Source organism: Microplitis demolitor, chromosome 3 (genome assembly GCF_026212275.2).
Source record: "Microplitis demolitor isolate Queensland-Clemson2020A chromosome 3, iyMicDemo2.1a, whole genome shotgun sequence".
In the NCBI taxonomy this organism is placed as follows: Eukaryota; Metazoa; Arthropoda; class Insecta; order Hymenoptera; family Braconidae; genus Microplitis; species Microplitis demolitor.
The window spans coordinates 8,351,737-8,374,509 of NC_068547.1; the positions used below are offsets into that span (position 1 = coordinate 8,351,737).

At 29.6% G+C, this 22,773-nt stretch overlaps 1 protein-coding gene across 3 annotated transcripts in view; it reads left to right on the forward strand.

Annotated features, from left to right (window-relative positions):
* LOC106693355 (homeobox protein abdominal-B-like) overlaps nucleotides 1-22,773 on the forward strand; it is a 97,916-nt gene that overhangs the window by 10,846 nt on the left and 64,297 nt on the right. For all 3 annotated transcript variants that reach the window (XM_053737147.1, XM_053737145.1, XM_053737146.1), the window contains one exon: nucleotides 8,845-8,912. The gene's annotated coding sequence lies outside the window, so the exon portion shown is untranslated. The remainder of the gene's footprint in view (nucleotides 1-8,844; nucleotides 8,913-22,773) is intronic.

Below are 22,773 nucleotides of genomic sequence, written 5' to 3' on the forward strand. Positions count from 1 at the left end.
AGAGCTCTTATCTTTATTTTATTTTTCGTTTTTAAACTTTTTATTCCTTTTTTAATTCCATAGCTTCTCCTCGTCTTCCAGACTCATTTTCTTTTCCTCGGTTTAACCCGAGGTGAAAAAAAAAACGGAATTCATGAATGCTTTTGTCGAAGAGAGTGCATATAATGCGAATCATATTTTGATATACGACCAACGAGGGGTTGAAGTTTTCAAGAGTCATCTACAACAACTTCGCTATAATTGTATTCACATGTTCTCCATATCTCTTCACTGTATTTATAAAGATATGTATGCGTATGCGTATATCTGCTATATTTATTCTGCTTTGAATGTCGAGACCTATAGGATGTTGCTCCACACAGAATAGGGGACAGAAAAGGGCGTCTCCAGCAACGAGAGAAAATTTATAATCCATGACATTTCCGGCTACAGAGCCGAGCATCCCCCCGATTTTTCCTACACAACTTCCTAAAATGGCGGTGGTTTGGAAAAAGGATATTAATTGTCTATTAATGCAACCAAAGATTCGAACGGTTTATTTAAAAACTTTTAGTTTAATTCAAATTACAAATTAAATTCTACACTGAGTGAGTAAGCGACGGAATAAAAGGCAGATTCCATATTTTTCTGAGAAAACAGCATACATTTTTTACCGAAAACTTTACTGCCGTTCCCGCCGGGGTTCATACTTTTATTGTCAATGAAGTGAAATTTTTTATTTATATTCTATCAACACCCGGATGTCGTATATTATGCTGATCAAGAATGCGAGAATGAAAAGTTTAAACATGCTTCAAATACTTGCCTATTTTACCCCTACAGCTTCAGAAGAAGCCGCATCTATCCCCTTTCTTATGCTCAAATAAACGAACGGATAGAATAATTTGGCATTTATAATATTTTACATAATAAACAAAAATTCCAGGACAATTTTTTTCTGAAGCAAACTCGAATTTTTTTATTGGTTATGAAGTTGCCTGTGAATTCCAATAATAATCCGAGTGATTTCAATATTTTATTTATTATTTTTTGAACCTACGGTCATCAATATCGAAAATGAAAAACTACTCGACGCTTCGCGATTAAAGTGCACAATTTGACAAGAAATAAAATTCATTATTGATAGACTATCTATACGTATATACAGTCATGTTAGTTGAAGAATAACATTAAGGGTGAATTTCTCGACAAAGCATGACGGCTGAGAAAATTCTCAAGACAATGAAAAGATCCGGTAGCGAAGCATGAGCGAGTTTTATATTTGTCAATGCAAAAGGGGAACACGAAATATGGGACGTAAGGCGCCATCTATAAATTAGAGTACTATTCCGGAAGTATATAATGACATTGTATGAGATGATTTATTATGTGGTCATTACGGAAAAAGAGAAGAAGCCATTGCATTTCTGGGTGATAAAACAACTTGTATAATTTGACGTATTGCTGATTTTTCTTGATTTTTCAAGTGTACTATAGTATATATGCTTAATAAAATCGTTTGAATATATATCGATACTTACGTTTTGAGATAAAAAATAAACAACCCTTGTCTGAACTCCGATTGACTATGAAAATCTTGTGGACCGTGATATTAAATGAAGCATTATCGAAAGTAATGATAACAACTCATGCATAGAGTGAATGTTTTTCCAGATATAAAATATTTTCTTCTACAAAATATACACGGAAAGAAATTTTCTTTAAAAATTACCGTTAAATTTACTGTAATCGTGAGACATCACGCGGCGCTTGTATTTATTAGCATTTTTGAAATAAAAATTACGAAAAAATTTATTTATTTTGTGGTAAACTTCATAAAATTTATAGTAGACGACGGTAAAATTTGTTGAAAAAAAATTAATAATTATCTCACTTACCGACAAATGATTAGGTCGTGCCATTTGTCCGACGATTACAGTGAAGTTAACGGTAATTTTTAAACAAAATTTCTTTCCGTGTATGGAACAATTATTATTATTTGAGATGCTACGATTTTATAGTGAGGATCATGTTGGCCACCTGACGGAAATTGAAGAAACACATGAAAAAATTACTATGACCATAATAAAATTGACGACGATCATTTCACAAATTAGTGTAACCATTGTAAATTTTACTGTGGCCATAGTAATTTTTGCATGTGTTTATTTCAATTTCCATCAGGTGGCCAACATGACTCAGCCTTACTATGACGCCATAGCATTTTAGAGAAAAATAATTTCTTCGTGTATGGGGGAGCGGATCCTTCAGGGGCAAAATGGTCATACGTTTATATTATATATATCATTTTTTCTAAAGGCTCCCCTCCCCCTTTATAAAGTGACGTTTTTCTCATACATTTAGACAAAACATTTTTTTTATGGAAAATTTTGTTGTTAACAAATTTTCATTACACTAATAGAAATTTTTTGTTAAGTTTTTTACTATGAGTTTTTTATTTTCGATGCTCCAAAATAATTCATTTGTAAGTCTATAAAATTTTTACTGAGTTCCAGTAGCATTCAATTAATTTAGGGGAACTTTTTAGTGAAAAATAACTTAACTTTTGTTAGAAAAAATAATGTTTATAAAAAATATTATAGATTATGGATCTAATGCACGCACCAGAAATTTAAAACGAGGGTATATATGACTAACAATGTGATGAATTAAATGTAAAAAATAGTATTTTAATTTATACCACCATAAAGTAATAGTTAATAAAACTTTATAGTTTATAAAGTATACTTTTAATATTACATATATTTTATTAGTTACATTAAGTATGTATATAAAGTAGAGTTATTAAATGTCATATATTAATAATAAAGTTGAAATTTCAGAAGAAATAAATTTTATGTTTTCATTGCCAATGTCATGTAATTATTAAAAGTTTTTAATGATAACCTAAAAGAAACAATCAAGTAAAAAGTTATGTATGCAATCAAATTAATCATTTCGTTAGCGAGCCGTGTTTTTTTAAGAGTGAACTTGAACAAAAAATCTGAAAAAGCGGTTCAATATAATGAATGGAGTTAAAATTCTCGAAAATTTCTAGTACGATTAATGAAGGAACCCTTAATTTACTATGGAATCTATAAATGAAGTTCAAGAAATCTATATTTAGGAGAAATGTTTATATGAACTTTAGTCATCATTAATAAATACACTATATAAAAATAGAGAGAAAAGAACACTATTTATAGTAAGAGATTATGTATATATATTAGCACAAAAAATAAACCCGTCCTGAGTCAAAAAACAAATTCCAGCTCAAACCTCAAAATACTACGTGAGGTATTTGAGGGACAAGTTGGACTTTGGAGATTATGAGAACTGTGTGGAAAGTAATTCCAGTTTAGGCCTCAATGTTGTAGTTACGGGCGATTTTACATAATTAAGGGCTAATTAAAGTGGTAAGTCTATAAAAAAAATTTTGCCGGGACCTCAAAATCCTCATAATATAAAAAATTATTGCTCTAGATATAGGCCTTAATTTTTAAAATATAAATTTTTGTAAGTACTCAGATTTTTTTTCAGCTCGAAAAAGTCCAGAAAACGATCATTTATTTTTTGAGGATTTTGAGAACTTCGTTAAAATTTAAATAAAAGATCAAAGAAATTAAATTTTTTGAGGTCCAAACTAAAATTTGTTTTTTTACTCGGGGTCACACATAACAAATAAATTTGGGGATCGCTGAATTAAAATTGGGCAGAAGGGGATGAATATTTACAAGAACTTTTTCTCGTACAACCCTTAGCAATTGCTTATAGCCAGATTGTGCTGTGTATGCAATTATCACGAAATACCTTCGCTTTTTATGGTGATAATAAAATAAACTTCAGTTATGACGATTTTAAGATTTTTATCGACTACCCAGATATTTCGCATTCCTTATATATATTAGCTTGTATTTGACATAATTTTTTATGCTTTGCAGAGTCCAAAATTTTCTACATAATGATTTTTATAAAAATTTCATAATTCGAAGCCTTCTTTATTTTGAAAAATTTATAAATATTTGCCTCAAAATCTTTAATTCATTACTTATCATGAAAAATTAATCCATTTGATACATAAATTATCTACTTAACTTATGTATACAAATACTTTTATTTATCCAGGTGATAAATTATAGACTTACCAAATAAATAAAGCTTCTTAGATATACAGAGAAAAATATTTTTTGAGAACGTTAAAAAAACAATGTAATGAATATTTCGTTAAATATTACAAAAGTCTCAAGTAAAATCGGAAAACGGATGACCTTCATAAACCTTTTCAAAGCCTTTTATAATCGAGGTCATTTAAAGGATTCTTTGCACCAAATAGGATTAGTGTTGCCGCAAAGAGAGATTTTTTGTGTAAATATAGTTCATTTTTTTCATCTTTCAGGTCATTTTACAAACACTCAGAGATTTTGTAAATAAAAGAATAAGAAGCCTATTTTTTTAACCTTCAATTTATTCCTCAGTCAAAATCTAGAGCATTTGAAAAAAATATATAAACAAAAATAAAAAAAAAAGGACAACCGCAATTTTTCAAAAATTTTATGAAAAAATAGACAATTGGAGTTCATTCAAATATTTTAATTATTTTAATTTTTGAAAATTGATCTGCGTCATATATTTTTGAAATTTCAAACAAATTGAAATTTTCCATTATTTTTGGATTAAAATTTAAGGCAAAAATTCTCAACCCGATCTGTACCATAACTTGCTCATTTAACTGATTAATGTGTTCTTATAATTTTTATAAAAAAAAATTTCAAGTAAAAAAATGATCATTAATAAATATATAATATACAGGATTTCAAATTAATGAGATTAATTGTTTGTTCAAATTTGACTTGTAACTAAAATTTATATATTTACTGAAACAATTAAAACTAAAAATATGTAATAAGACTATATATGTATATATATATATATATATACATTATATATAATATTATTTTATTTTGTTATGTCCTTAAAATTTGGGTGAAAACATGGGAATCTAACCGGTTGTCGCTTTAACTTTAAATAAAAAGAAATCCTTCTGGCAAATACTCCAATTTTTTCCCTACAAACACACAAGTCGGAACTAATCCAGATCCAAGGACTTGTAACAATCGCCCGAGATCCTTGATTTTTTTTTGTTTCCCCTGTATTTTTAAAGTTATAGTTTCTATATAGAACGGAGTTATTGGCGGATCAGTTTCGAGTTTTTCGTCTCCGTGAGCGGACACTTAATTTGAATCTCCGATGTCTTTGAAAAAATTAAATTCAAAAATGTGATAATTTATATACCAAATTTTTTATATTCATACGAACATTTGAAAAAATGCTTTTTTAAAAAACGAGTCGGGCAATAAGAATAAGTAAAAAAAAAGTATAAATTGAAGTATGAAAAAAATGATTCCTTTGAATAATGAAAGGTTGTATTTTGTCTTAATCTTAGAATTCAAATTGTTCGATAATTTGGTCCGGCGGTCTTGGATAAAATTGCGGTTCTTTGACGTTTTGCGACGGCCGTCGAATACTTGACCGAGTAAATCGCGATGCGAATAGGCAGTGCCAAAAATAATTTATGATTCTTTATTTGATTACAATTAAATCAAATTTTGAAAAATGGTGTTAAAATGAACTTGCACCGGTGTAGCATGCTGCAGCATTAATCAACCAGTATTAAAATGCTGTTCATAAGAAGGGAAATAAACTTTAATTGGAATATGAGAGTGTAAGTTATGTTTTGAGATCAACAGAAGAAAAATTAATGATAGCAATATTCCATTAAAATTACGAAATTATCGGTAATTGAGATAAAGGTGTATTTTGATTGCTGATTTAGTTTGCAAAGAAACTTTAATCATAAAAATCTGTTTCCCACATTTTATACAATAACATTAGCATGTAATTGTAGATAAATATTCTTTAGATTTCTCCATATAGGGGAGACCGAGGCAAGACGGCCCACCTAAGCCGATTATTATTCTTTGTGGTTTTAACTATGAAGTCGATTCATTCTCGTCCAACTTTAACTCAATTCACCCAAATTTTGGTGAAGCTCTTGAGAAAAAATTTTTTTTTTTGGGCAAGACGGCCCTCTCCGAAAAAAATGAAAAAAAAATTTTTTTTTTAATTGTAAAAAAATTTCCCGCATTATAAATGTTTTTACTTTTATATTACTCGAAATAACCTTTTTTGATATATTACGAGTAATTTGTTTACTTCTGTAGAAAGAAATTGAGTGTCTAGAAAAAAATCTAAAACAAAGATACGAAATGTTTTTAATGAGATTTTTGAATTTTAAGTTTTTAAGTGTTTTTAAAAAAAAGATGTATCCTTTGATTATCTTGAAAATTTTCTATCTTAAACTTCTATCCATTCTTTAACTTTTAAGCCCTGTCCGGTAGTGGGTCTTCCATAATTACTATTATTTTTCGATTTTTAAAAATTGAAATAATTTTTTCTTCGCTATAAATGATTATCAGTTCCGATTTTTGACCCTATATACTTGTTTTTCTTGCATATCATAAATTGATTTCAATATTTTTTCGTTCTGAGTAGGGATTTAAAAGCAGTAAGTAAAAGTTGATGCTATTGATGAGCAGTTATAATTAACGTTTTTATTTATTAAGAAGCAGCTATTTCGAAGCTAAAGAAACATTAGACTTGCTATACAATACAGCTAAGACCATTACAGGAGCTCAAAAATTCCATACAATTATTCGAAAAAGCGCAAAGCATGAAACAATCGTTAATATAAAATTTTCAAAAGAACACGGAAATAATTAAAAACGTTTGTCATACAGTTTCGTCGCTTTTTCGAACTCGCTTTTCGCCTCTTTTGAGGGGTACTAAAAAATACCCAAAAACTAAGAAAATTGGAAAAATAAATTTTTGAAAACGTCCGATTTGGCGTGGAATGCCCCATATGTATTGCATAATAAGAAAGATATTATATTTTGTAAATAAATTCAGCGGATGTAATAACTCGTTTGATTATTGCGCATATAACATTATTACAGTAATTAATTTATTATTAACTAAATTAATTTATTTTAACACATCACATTTTACCACTTCACACATTAAATTAAGTTATAAAACAGAGAATTCCTTTTTTTTTAATTCGATTGATTACATGCTCATTATTCTTGGTGTAATAGTATTTATTCTAATTACACTTGCAAGAAATTATTTATCTAGACATAATAATTATTGAACATCCTTGAAAAAAAAAAAAAGATGAAGACAATTTTCTACAACTTTGACTAATTATTTACAACATATGTTATAAATTTCTTCCAATACCATTTAAATGTAAATTTAAGTAATAAAATAAAAGCTTAATTCATTTAACATAAAATTTTATAAATTTACAATCATCGTAAAAAAATGTGTTTTGTAACCAATATTGAAACTTTTATTCTATGGCCAGAATCAAATAAAATTTATTTTTGAATTAAAATATTAATATAAATATTAATGAGTAGTTACAATATATTTATTTACAAATTGGGTATAAAGTAAATATGTTAAGTTAGATTATTGGCTTTCGTAAATGAAGTATGAAATAGAAGAGTTCATAAAAATTTCTTACTAAATTTCTAATCTTTAATCTGTTACATTTTTAACAATTATTTCATTTGTTGACTGAAGGTCGGGAGTGAATTCGGAGGGATTCGGATTTTATTGAAATTCAAATTTACTTCGTTACCTGGAGTTATGGAGTCAAAAAAAAAAACATTTCTTTGAATACGAAGTAAATAGGGGTTGGGGTTGTTTTTTTTGCGCTGTAATTTCGAATGTGTTCTGAATTTCATTTAAATAGGATAGTCTGAACCAAAATTCTTAAAACGGCTAAAAATCGTTCCTTATCAAAAAAATTTTTAATTACGAAATGTAAAAAAAATGGGGAATGTTGATCAATCCACACATCGCGGCCACTGTACAATTTTTGGTAAATAGCGTTTTTTTTTCTACAATCGTGACTGATTTTACCTCCGTGTAAGTGTCAATTTTCAATAAAATAATTCAGAGACCAAACGCCTAAAAAAACTAATGTTTTGTTCACTGAAAATTTGAAATTTCCCACACAGTTCGGGCTGATCAACTTGCCCCTATTTTTTCAAAACGGTAACTAAGCATTAGTAAACGAAAATCTATTTTGCCTCAAAAATGGTCTCATTTTATCCCGAAGACTTAATGAAACAAGTGATTCACTTTGACCTGGATTTCTTTATGAGATTCCCGAAAATTGAAAATTTAACGAAATCGTAGAATAATTTTACCCTTTTACTATTAGAACACCAAGGTGGTAATAAATGTGCATTATTGTGTTAAAACCATTATGGTACACTGGTACCTTTGGACCGAGGTATTGTATATAGTGGTCTATATACGCTCGTCGAAGCATGGTTTACGAGGTGTTGCTTATCGAGTACTCAAACCATTGTCTTGCTAATAAACACACTTAGTCGAATATGAATGAGAAACCCTATAAAGGAAGTACCAAATTACCGGATGATCATTTTGTAGACTTTGTAATACTTATTTTAATTCAATTGTGCTGATACTTTGTATAATTTTATGGGTATTGATATTAACTAACTTTAACTCCTCCACGTGTGAATTTTAGACGAATTTTATAAATGAACAATTTGGTTCAATTTAATCTTAATGATATATTTTTAGTTTTAAAAAATACCAATAATACGATTATTATGATTTTTTGGCGCAAGAATTTACTCTCTTGGCCCAAAAAATTATTTCTTGTTCCGAAAAAATTTTAGTTTTCGATTTATAATGTATAAAATTTTTTCCAAATTCTTATCCTCTATACAAACAAATGATATATGATAATTTTTTTTGTTTCAGGATCTTATGTATGCAGACATGAAGTTCTTCATCGCATGTTTCCAGCTTCTTAGCAGAATGTTTTCAAGGTAAGATTTTTCAAAATTTTCCTATAAACAAAAACCCACAACCCGTTATTTAATCATTGTTAAAAATTCTCGATTTGATATATTTTGGAAGCCTGCATTGATAAAGTATCAATTAATGTATTAATTCGCATTAATTGATTTACATTCAAACTTTCAAGATTCAATTAAGGGTAGAGGATTTTTGCCCAGTTTTTGACACTAAAAATTTGAATAACACATACACTGAAAAAAATAATCCGTAACGGTTACCGATTTTTTTCGGTTGAAGTTACCGATTTTTCGGTAACGGTTATCGATTATTTTTTTCAGTGTAATTTGTAAAATACGCAATGATATGATTAATTTTTAGAATATGTTCAGAGATAAATACTTTCATTATACTAATACAATAGAAGTTTTTTCATATACTTTTTCATTAATTAAAATAATGGACTAAATGTTCAAAAATAGATCAGTGGCCAAAACAAGTACTTCTACCCTGAAAATTGATGAATAATAAATATTATGTACTATTGTGTCATACGAAGAAGGCAGGGTAATAACTGAGAAAATTTCAAGTTCAAAACTATACATATTTCTACAATAACATTCTCACGTTGTGACGATTTGGAAAATTTTTATTCTTTCATTAAATAATTCAAAATCGAATTTGTTACTGATGAGTACAGAGCTATTAAGAGTTCATACTCCCCCCATTTTACCAAGCAGAATGTTTTATTGTCGTGATATTTCATGTTTATTGGACGCGCGTTAAGTAGCTGTGAAAAGTGTGCTTCGTTATTTGAACAGCAATAATATATGTTTACTCATATGACTCTTCTATTAAAACTGGTACTTATTCGTACACTTATTGCACTTTATTGTACTTAAAGTTTTACGAAAAGAACACGTGGAGTTTAATAATATCTTCAAACTTCGTCGAACTCAGATTTAGCTGAAAGTTCAAGGGGTGGCTCACCACAAGAGTTTCTAATGTTCGAATTTTTATAAATTTCGTTTATGACGGAATTTTAATTACTCTTTTCCTCATTATTGAGTCAGTTATATCAACGTGTACTTTCTGATAAACTATTTTAGTTACGAGCCGAAATTCAATTTCGCTTAAACATACTTGAATACAGACCTATTTTAGTATTTGACTTTCTTAAGTGGACCCAAAAATACAATTTTCATACTTTATACACTTATTAACTCCTGCTGATTCTAAAAATCGAAATTTGACATATTTTTGAAACCAATAGAAACTTTTCATTCTCATTTGGTAGAATGAAATCTCAAATTCCTGATTAAAACCTGAGTTTTCTACGCACTATGACTAACCCCCAATTCTTAATGAGTTTGGCAAAAAATTTTTACTCACGAGAAAAAATTGTAGTGACTTTTCCAAAATGTCTTTGATTAAAGAAGATATGATTTACTCAATGATGAATGTATATCTTAATAGTACTAAAATTGAATTGTTTTGAATCATTTCTAACTGTTATAAATCGTTTTTTCTAATCAGGGGTTACACAGGATTATTAGACTCCATCCCATCCTCTGTGAGTTCCAAAAATGTCGAAAAATATGTTATCATTCTATTATGAAAATGAAAAATATAGCATCCATTTGAAGTTTTCGAAAATTTTTAGTTAATTCATGTACTGTTCACTTTACCCCATTGTGAAAATTATTCATATAACTCAAGTCTGTTGTGATTTCTCATGTTTTCACATGAGAAATTTGAAATGAAAAATAATTTCAATCATAAATTTGTCCATGGCTTTTTGGAGATCTATATATTTTCCTATCAATGCCTAATTCAGATTCCTTAAGTCATCAATGATTTCTACTAATTTTAGGGAATCCGTTTTATAGGGCGAATGAATAAAAATTTAGCTGAAGAACTTGATCATAGGAATCCATGGAGACTTTTGGCACGTTATAGATTCTTGTGAATTTTTATATGGGTTCTTATAAATTCTCATAATTTTCCAAAATTGCTATGGATCCTCGATGGATTTTGCTCTTTTGAGGATGAAATGAGGGGCAAAACCCAAAAAATAGTGTGAAATGAAGACTAAAATTTCGACTCAGGATTCTTACAATACGGTGAACATGTGTTCAGCAAAAACGGCATTCAGTAATATACATGCGATCAAATACTATATATTTAATGAAGTGTATGGTAAAAATTAAGCTGTAGGTGACATGTATTCACAGTAAAAGCTTTTTAGTTCTGAAGAAATTCTCTGGACCTGATGGATTTTGCATCAGAATAGAAAATTCTCTGGTAAATTTCAACTTAACAATTACGGAAATGTATCAAAAGAAAGGATTCCAACTAACAAATGCGTTAATCTTTTTACATAATTAGCATATTTTAGCTGAAATTATATATAATAGCTAAAATTATATACGAAAGTACAGATGGTCTCCGAGAGCGCGCGAAACGGTAAAATTTTCTGCCGACAATAGCTTTGGACCCGTCGGCTGTATGTAACCCGGCAAATATATGTAAGAGAGAGCACTATAGCGGTTGTATGTAAGCATATCTTGCTTTGTATGGAAGAGTTAAAGTAGAATAAAGCATTCAGTGGGAAAAGAGCAAGAAGCGCCGAGCGTTGTAGAAAGTGCATGAATGCGATGTGTCCGTACTCTCATCTCTCCAACAGCTATCATAAAGCCATTAACTTTATTATACTGAGCTATTAACTTAAATATTACGACTCACGTGTCGCGGGCTCCTGCTCTTTGATTTATTACCCTGCAAAATCACGATACGGGCAAATTTGTGATTTTTTTATTTTTTTCAACACTTTTGATACAATGCAGTTTTTCCTGATCTTAGTTTTACATTTATTTCGCAGTTAATTGTCTACAATGTAATTGGTATAGATTATCTTCAAAAAACTTATGATTAGGAAATAAGATTGGTAACTTTTTCTATTGCTGTCAGTTAAATTGAATGAAAATTTAACAACTTGTAGATTTTTGCAGGCAGAAATATTTGGCTGAAATCATAAAATTTTATTGAAAGAGGCTTAAATTAAACCGAAATCACGACGAAGCCAGAAAATTTTATTGGAGCAGGGCGGATTGGCCAAAAACACGGCAAAATTTTAGAATTCTTATGAAACGGACCGAATTTTGGTCGATTATTGGGCGAGTAAAAGTTTTTCGCGCCAAAAATTCCTTTTTTTTTCGGTGTAGTTATAGGCCAAATTTTGACCCTAGTTTTCGGCATCGTGTTCACTTCTTAGACCTTATTTGGCTTTTTTTCCACCGATATAAAATTTTATTATTTTTTTGGCTTAAAATTTTTTTACTTGGATCAGAAAATTAATAATATATCAACACTATAAATAATCGATTTTCAATTTTTGTTTTATCGGAGGTAAATAAAAACCAAAATCATAAATATGTATATACTTTGTAACAGCTATAGCTAAATATTTAATGCACTCTTTAAATTCACACAAAGGCAGGCTCAAAAGTGTTTATGGCCTCAAAAAAAAGTGAATAAAATATAAGGGTCATACATTTATACACTTTTCAGTGGTTGCTGAAATATTATTACATTAAATATAAAAATGTATTGCCATTGATCTTCGTTGTATAAAAATTTTCCCGTTTACTAAAAATTTGTTGTCTGCATCATAGATCTGACAGGATAAAATCATACAGAAGAAAATAGAAATAGATCTATGGTATAATACTTGAAAAAAAAAAAAAAAAAAAATAAAAAATAAAAAATAAAAAGAACGTAAGGATATTCTGAAAGTTCATCGATCTATCGAACATTTTTTTTCTCATGCTGTGTAAGCAGAAATCGAGCGAACACCAATAGCGGCTGAGAAAAACGAAGGATTTAAAGGTGGATCTGCTGTTAGTGGGGATACAGATATTTTATACGAGTCTCGGGATTTGGAATGAGAATTTACGGGCGGACCACTGGAGAAGCGGAGAGGAAACATTGTTGGAAATAAGATGTCTTCCAGTAAATATATAGTATACACAAGTCTTCATATATATATACGTATATATATATTTACTACAGAGCTCTGCAACAGGAAGGCAAAGACCTGATCTAGCTCTGCTGTATGGGCGTACTGGAGGGACAGCTTGGCAACGGAAATGGCTGCCTTGGTTGTGGCGTCGGTGTTGGAATACAGACCATATCCTTCTTCTTTCCTTCTTGATCTCGGTTCTACGATATTTTTTACCTCTCACTCAGTTTCATCTTGAGTATGTAAATGGTTGCATTATTCAAATGCGTGTGAGTAAGACTGGCCTCAAAGCGCACATGCGCACCAGACGTCTTTATGAACTTGTTATTATACGAACCAGCGGATAATCAAAGAGCGGTTCCCATATGCGGCTGCCTCGACATTACTTTGAATATCCACATGCCTCTCTTTTCTTTATGCTTCCTTTCATACGTATATCTAATCTTTAATTTTTATTTTTTTATTTTTAAAAACAACAACATTAACTTCTGTTGATGTAAAAACTCACTGAAAATCTTATGTTTATATATAAGTCTATATAATACTTAACATTTTATATACAACAGGTTCTATATTGTCTGTTATGAGTTCTTCCATTCAAATTATTGTTGAATAATTACTCAGGTCGAAAAATTTCATCTAATTTCAGTCTAACTGGACTAAACTAGAATTTGTTTTTTGACCCGGGTATAAACTCGATCAGTTTCATTAGTCGCTCACTTTGACTGATTAATATGCGTTTTTTAAATTTTTTTAAAAAAAATCTGAAAACAGTTAACCCTGCAGAAAAACCCCAAACCTTTCCACTGTTTTTGAACTCGGAAAACTGAGTCTAGATTTTATGTAGAATTTCTCAGACGGCGATCCTGATCAAATTTTACTGGATATTTTTTGCCAAAGTATGACTACAGATACCATAAGTGAATTTTCATAATGAGTACCAAAGTCCTGACCAGAAATTTCAGTTCGTTTTTTATTAGTTTCAGATTAGGCATGCCGAATTCTGAGTTCGCGCCAAATGAGGCAACCGCATAAGGCTCGCATCACGAAAATAACGCACTTTCGATACCTCTGCATAATTAGAAAAGCCGAATTCGGCACAAATTCGGAAACCGAAGTACCTTTTCCCAGTAACAACCAAGTTTGGAATGTTTTTGGCATTTCGAGCTTTGGTTTTTCTCATGCAAATACCATAAGGTTCGAATTTGGCTTTCCACAATTTGGTTTTTATCATGAGGCCGGAATAAGGTCCGAATCAGGCTTGCCATATTTCGGAAAGCCTCATTCGGTCCAAATTGGTCTTTCGGCAAGCCTAACTAGAATTTCTATACTTAAAAATCGAAATTAGTATTTGTTTTAGCTGATAATTTCTGTTCGAATGCATACTGTATTTATCTCACAGTCATAATTCAAATATCAACTTTTGGATTTGAAAAATTGATCTCGTTTATTCATAGTAGCAATTATAGAAATCAATCATTAGTCCTAAAAACTTTTTTTATCTAGGAAGTCACTTTTGCTATGCGCTAAAAAAAATTAGTCATGCTTCTAAACGTGAATTCGTGAACATTCACTTATTTTCACTTATTCATGTTTAGAGAGTGCATTATTTTTATATTGTTTTTGATAAAATATTTGAACGATTTTGAAAGATAAGCAGCGACAATGTATCGTCTATTATTATAGAATAGTTAAAATGCTGCAGCCAAAAATAATCTATTTTTACAACTGTGTAAAAAGCAATATATCCTATTGATTATCTGAATTTATGCTTCCACCTTCACTTGGTGGAACTTGTAAGAATGTATACCACGGCACCAAGGGGTTCTTTTGCCTCAATGAATAATAATGATCCTCTCAATCCACATCCCTCTGTCTGCAGCCCGAGTCAGCTCAACCCGTCGCTCTGTGGGAAACTCCATAACTCTCTTTAGGGCTAGGCAGATAAAAAGGGTGGGTGGGCTATTCACCCGCATGGTATATATCTGCCCCGCATCGAAATTTCTGGCACGCGTCCCTTGCCCTTGCCCAGGGTTCGCTTCCTTGTCCAGGAATAAATAATAAGAGAAGGGAGAACTGCTGAAGGTCGGGGGTGTAACCGGGGGTTGCTTCCCAGTATTGATCCTGCCGGGTTCTCGGGTGGGGCTCAACCACGTAGGGATCCAAGTTTACGCTGCTCGGATTGGTAGGTTACGTCCAAGATGGCTTCCAATATGTACCGGAAACGTGACGACTTTAACATACAGGTTTTCCTTTAGATTTTCTTTTTATCTTTGCTATTCCAGAGAAATAATCCAAGTTTCTTTTTCTTTTTATACTTTTTTCTTTACTATAGTCTTGAAACTTAGCCTTAGTAAACGAGTAAATGGTTTTTTTTTCTACCACTCGCTTTCCCTTCCATTTCCTGTATGCCGACTGCGCTTTTTGCAGCTTTAAATTTATTACAACGATATATTCACATCCATTAGACGCCTCAGTTCTTCTGCTAAGTGCGCTACTCACTTACAAATCTAAAAATTCACCGGCTTTTAAATTGATTTTAGTGTAATCTTCTCTTATTTTCATGTTTAATGCTACAGGAAATAAACAAAAATAATAACATTTCATAAAAATACTAATATATTTTTATTTTTTAAGATATACCCATTATTTTATTATTCAGTAAATTAAGATATTTCAAGAAAACACTTAAAAATAAATTAAAAAATTCAAAGAATTAGTAATGTAGTCAACATATTTATAAATTTGGAAGCTGGAAATTTAAAAGGTTTTGTTAGTAAATTATTTTTCTTATGACGACTATTTTTCTCATATTTTGAAAGTGCACTTATGTGTGTCTATACATCAACTTAATTTCAAAATTATCTTGTCTCGATAGCAGCAACAGTATATCCATTAGAATAACCGCTTAATATTAGTCATTTCCGATAGTATTTTAAATATTAAGGTACCGGCAGGAAACATCAATGAAAATCCGGAATAAAATTTTCTGAATTCTGTGGTTTTTATTTACTCATCAATGAAAAATTTTTACATAGATTGCCCGCTCACTTTTCATTGGAGTGAGATTAAACTACTCAATATAAATTGGTAAATTAAATGAAAAATCGTTTTATTTTTATAGTTATTTTTTTTTTAGTTGTAAATGTTAGAATAAAATTCTAATTTTGACAATAATCTTAATAATTAACTATTATTAATTTCTGAAGTAAGCTCGTGAGTGGACCCATAGTCGCTCACTAAACGTTGTGATCTATACTAGTTCTTGACCAACGTAAGAGGCCCTTTACTCGCTCAAAGACAGTATTAACCCTTGGAGTACACTGGGGGTCATTTTGACCCTAGAATTTTTTTTATCCTAAAATATTTCTCAAATTGGGTTTGATTTTAATTAATTTTTTCACCGGTAAAAATTAGTTAATTCGAAATAATGATAGTTGTATTGGGAAGAGCATTGTTTTACCTACAAAAAACTTCATGACCTGCATTATGATAAAACGCATAGTTTTTGAGGTATAACTCTTCAAAAGTGAAGTGGGGTCGATTTGACCACGTGTGGACTCCGGTCTATTCGGAGATGTATACTCCGAGGATTAATTGAACTATCATAAGTTTATTCACTTGGAGGATAATTTATAAAATATATCACTTTATTTCATTTTCACAAATTTAAAATTTATTTTAATGGCATATGGGGAAAGAAGGGTAGGGTAGGAAAAACGGGGTACCCCGAAATTTGTAAAAAAAAAAATTTTATATTTTAAATAATTTTTGAACATTCCAAAATATTAAAAATTTGTTTTTCTTCTTTTATATCCAATAATAATTCAAAATATAATTTTTCTTCATGTAAATTACTTGCAAAAAAGTTTAACAATCAAATTCATTTAACATCCAGAAATTTTTTTTTTTTTTTAGAGGGTACCCCATTTTTCCCGCAAAAATAAAAAAATTTTTTTCTTAACGGTAACTGAAAATTTTTTTCTATTTTCATTGAATATCATTAAAAAAAAAAATTTAGTGTTTTTGAGTCCTCGAAAACTTGGTATTTTTTTAAGTACCCCGTATTGCTCCCTTCCCTATTATAACAATTATTAAAAAATTTAACGTAATCTAAATTTAATCTAACAAACAAACGTTAAAGTAAAAAATCATAAATATATTTCATTTTTTTACTTGAAATTGTTTCTTATAAAAATTGAAAAAACGCGTTAGTCAGTTGAAGGATGTGACTAATGATACTAATCAAAATTTTATTTTTTATATTAATTTGATAAAGCTATTTTCATATGGTTTTTTTTTTCAATAATAATTCCTCATTATTATTTATAATTTAAATTAATCATGCCTTTAAAACTTTATTACATTTATAACGTTCAATTTGACACATTATTAATTGTGATTAGTCATCGTAAATAATAATTAACTTTAATGAAATCGACTTTGAAACTCGAGTGTCAGTTTTTGATTAACCAAAGTGTGATTGTTGAAAACAACCGTAAGTTTGATAACTGCTATAATCATAACTAATGGGTTGAACATTAGAAATTGATTAAAAGCAATGTACAAGTTATAAAACTTGAACAGAACACAATAAGTTAATTTATCTATAACGATGACAATGAGCATGATATAGGCGTAGTTAATGCTAGTTTTATGATTATAATATTATACTATTATAGCACAGTTATCAATCTAATTGAATGGACATTCGCTTCTTTTGATCATTATCTCTAAAAATCAACTAGTGAATATGCACTACTGAAAACCATCTGGTTGAATAAGTGTTGCTTATAGCTATAAAAATAGTGACAATCCACAGAAACAGTGACGTAACGATACATCATAAATTACTTAATATATTTATTTCACAAAATAATCTTATAAGTAAAATCGATCAAAAGTAATTTGAAGCTTTGTAGAAAAAATATAAATTGATGTTGGTACTTAAGATAAAATAAAAATATCCCCAAAGGTCAATCCCAAGATGATATTTTTCAAGCTGTAAACCTACTCAGGATTAGTCTCCGAGGAATAGTAGAATTTTTTCTATGAATTGACCCATCTCGAGTAGAAAAATTTGTCCTCGATTGCAGCTCATAAATTTTTGAACATCTTGTTTTTGGTCACTATATATTATCTCTACTATCTTAGATGGCTGTTGTACATTGAACTATTCTACTTAAAAGATACATCATTCAGCACTATATTCATCTTAAAAATCCGGTACCTTGAAGACTTTAATTGACTATATATAGTTAAAAATCAATTAGTCGTTGAAAGAGACATCTATTTCATATCAATACCGAAGTTCAAATTTTTGGGATCGTATCTAGAGTACCGTTATAAATATAATGAAGTATGCAGTAAAATATGTATAAAAGTTATATTTATATAAGTAGAAAATATAATAATTACAATTTGTAAATGATATACATTTAAACTGTATAAGTATAGTTACAATAATATTCATTATATCATAAAATTCACCATAAAACAGTCTATTGCATTGTACTAATCTTCACAATTATTTAATTACTTGAAACTACCGTCATAACAAAGTAAATACAGCTATATTATTGTTATTAGTTTTATTGTTTTAAAGATATAGAAAAAATGAGCTTTTTTTATAAATAATTCAAAAAATTATCATTTACGTAGATCGGGTTTTTTTCACATCATCAATTATTGAAAGCTTACTTAAAAAAATCTCAAAGCAAGTGAAGACAGTAATTTTGAAAAAACACCAGTCTTTTTTTGTTCGCAAAAATTCTTAGTCAAAGTTTGTAAGAAAGAATGGAATAGAGGTAACAATCCGATTTTATTTCTTATCAAGTAGCCTATTTTACCTGAAAGTCAGTTTTTTACAGTTTCCAAAATCAAATAATTAATATAGAATAGAAGTACCATTTGTGGCAACTGCACCATTTTTCAAACATTTTAATACTTTATTTTAATTTATGAAAAATTATAATACCCAATTTTTTCCAAATCGGGGTTTCTCTCTAAGGTCGCATTTGAAACCTAATGGGGAAAAATTGACAATAATTTTTTTTCAAGTCAATCCTTCTTAAGTCCTACCCAAGACCTAATGGGGAAAAATGACAATGGTTTCTTTAATTTTCACGTTGGGTTTTTCCACTAAAGCCCAACTCAAGCCCTAATAAGATAAAACTCAAACAATAATTTGATTTCTTTTCGATTAGGATTTTCAATTTGGATTTTTATTGGGTCCTCATATGGATTTCCCGATCGAGCATGCCCAATTGGAACCCAATGAAATCCACATGTATACTCTGGGTGATCCAAAAGTAATTAGTCGAGTATTAAATAAGATATCCATTGTACTAGTGGGCTCAGAGTATCTTTGAACACATTTTAAAAATGAATTATCATTACGTCTTTTACAAAGTATTTTATTAAAATTTTTCAAGTTTCCAAAACTGGCACTAATTACCTTCAGGTGGCCAAAAACGGGATCTCTACCCTACATAAATATTGACTTTTGTTTGTCTTTAAATAGTATTGCGTTTTGCCCCTGCATCTCATTTTACCTCGGGCTTCTCTATAAAATGTATGATAATAGTCAAAACTCTTATTAATATAAGAGATATATACAAGTATGTCGAATTATATTTATTCGAGAATATTTTATGTTATTTCAGTATGTAAACAACAAAAAGATATTATTTGTTTGTTCGAATGACCTTGATGACGAGGTTTATTATTATGAGGGAAATTTCATTTCATATTGTCACAGTTTTTATGACCAACTCAACTAAAGCAATTTCGTGAAATGGAGTTGTTGAGTATCAAAATGAAAAAAAACTGGTACAATGATATAAATTACTTATTTCTATTTCACTAAATTATTTAATTTAATGAAAATTAAGTTATTAACTTATAAATATATGTATGCAAACATATAATAGAGATTTCAATGATTAATTTCATACTAAGATAAATCTCAGTCCGATCGCATTAAATTCAGGAAGATCTCAGTTTTACAATAATCCGTACGATTTGTAAGCGGATGTGGGCAAAATGGGCCACTTAAAATGGTATAGAAATTATACTAAGAATCTTAAATAGACCGTCATAAATAATTTTGGAAAAAAAAAAACATTTCTAGGATGGTCCGTTTTGCCCACCCTTTCCTTATATATATCCATGTCTACTTGTATGAATTTCAACATATAATAGATTCAATTTTATTTATAAAGTTGTAAAAATCTATGGTATAGACTCGAATTCTACTTTTCTCGAAAAAATTTTCGATTCTCTAAAAGTTCCATTTATTATCGAAAACGTTGGAGTTAAGTGAACTGGAAATAAAGTTATGAACTATAATGTAACGAATTCAAGGTAAAAAATTCGTGTATCGACAATAGAACATAAACACCGAGGGAAAAATGTTGGAATTTTGACATAACCTCGAAAAGGGAGAGTTTGTAGCTAAAGAATGGCATTGAATTTTATGAGGTCACCCATCACGGTGACATTTAATTTCGATGGAAGAGGAAGTGGAAACTGAAGATTACAGCAATTGTAAAATAAATATCAGTAAAGAATAAAAGTTAAAGGCTTTCGGAATAGTTGCTATATATCTAAAGGGTTGAAGCTTATAGATGATATTAACGAGGAAGCGTGAAAATTTCACGAGTGGCACGCGCACACAAAACCTTACTCGCTTCTTTACTCTCGATTTCAACGTGCCTTTATTGCACCTCTTAAATTCGCATTTATGAGCTCTTATGTTCTCCCCCGCTTTGACGGCTACCATCCATCGTCGGTCGGCTACTCGGGCGAAAACAGTAGAGAGTAAAGTAGACCTGCTTATAGAGGTTTATGCATATACAGTATAGTTATGCATCTAAGACAAATCGATATGGGTTTTCGAATTACCACTATAAATGTAATAGAGGTGTCTTAACAATTATTCATTATTCACTGGTTAACCATCATTTTCGTGTTATTGCTTTATAAGTAATAAATAATATTCATAAATCTTTTTATGTGGTGATTAAATTTTAAACTCAAAAATCCCGAATAAATTTTTTAGAAATAAATATAAGGGAGGGGCAAAACGGGGTACCCCCAAAATTTTATAAAAAAAAAAAAAAAAAAAAAAAAAAAAAAAAATTGCCTAATTGCTATACATCCGATATATTTGCGCATTTTGAGCTCTACGCATGACACCTTGGGCAAAATGGTCCAGCCCAAAAATCGAAAAATTGATTTTATCAAATTTTTTTCGTCAAATTAAAAAAAATTAATATGTTAATTCATTTTTCGGCTAATTTTCTGTAGTTGGGGCAAATTTGGCCACTAAAAATATTCGAAAATAATATTTTAATTTTTAATTGATAACAATTCAATTAAAATTCAGGGTATCCCATTTTGCCCGCCAAAAATAAAAATTTTATTTCTTAACGGCAGCTAAAAATTTTGTCTATTTACCTTGAATATCATTAAAAAAAAAAAAAAGAATTAGCGTATTTTAGTCCTCAAAAACTTAGTATTTTTTTAGGTACCCCGTTTTGCCCCCCCCCTCCCCTATGCGCTAATATTATAATTGCTACTAGATTTTATTCTTAAATGACATATATTCTATAGAACCCATAAATGGGAAAAAATTATTTTGATACGAGATGAGGAAAAAAAATTTAATAAAAGATTTTTCGAAAAAAAACCAATAAGTATAGGCTTTAAAAAATTGTGTGTGAATGTGGATTGAAATAAAATCCAGATCACTCAAAAATCACTCATTTGAAAAAATAAACTTTTTTTTTATTCCATATGTAGACTGTTTTTTTTTGACTCCGGAATTCCGAATGACGGAGTGAATTCGGGTTTAATTAAAATTCGTATTCACTCCCGATTTTTTACCATATAAGTTTCGGGTGCCCAATTTCAAAACACAGCCACTACCAATGAAATTAAAAATGAAATTTTAAACATGTATTGAATCATGTTCAGAAAACTTTACTGCAGGAACTAAAAATACTAAAAAATCGATTTTGAAAAATTTTTTCCTTACTGTCTTTTGAAATTAGGCAGCCGAGTTGTCAAAAAATAATCTTATATAAAATACATATATATTAGAAAAATTTCCAGTGGAGATTTAAAAAAAAGATTCTCTCGATATACTGCTGTAAAAATATCAAGTTTTTATAAATCTTTTATAGATATCATCGATTACTTGACATCGGTGAGATTCTGCAATTTGTATGCATGTATTATTTAAAATATTTCCAATGCCTCTGCTGTTTTCATGAGAGAACATTAATAGATATAAAAATTACATTTTATAGCAGTCGTCAGACACAAATTTTAATTTTATTCAATCTTTACTTCCAACCCAACATATGTAAGTATTTAAACTCAAAAATATACTCGTGTGTCGATAGCATAAAATTACTATAAATATTGCCTAGTTTATATTAAAATTTTAAGTATCCAGTATTCAAAAATATAATTAATTAATTTATCTCATTATTTCTTCATTAAGATTCGAATATTACAAATGCTCAGTAAAAAAAATATCGACTTTTTTTTATTTAAATAAATTCGAGAAAAGAGACGAAGAGGAATTTTGTTAATGAGATTGTCAAAATTTTTGGTTCTTTTGTTCGAGTAGGATGGGAATGAACGGAACAGGATTGAAATGAGAGAATTCCGAAGTGGTAAATGTGAGGGTGTTACAGGGCGATGGTTAGGGGAAGACTCTGATGGCGACCATGATGGAACCGGCTTTTAGAAGAGACTTCGACCAATTAAGATATCGACTTAATCGTGGGTTGGTCCAGAAATTTTTTTATGAGAAAGACGAAAAATAGAAAATAAATGAGTATCATAAATAAAGTAATTAA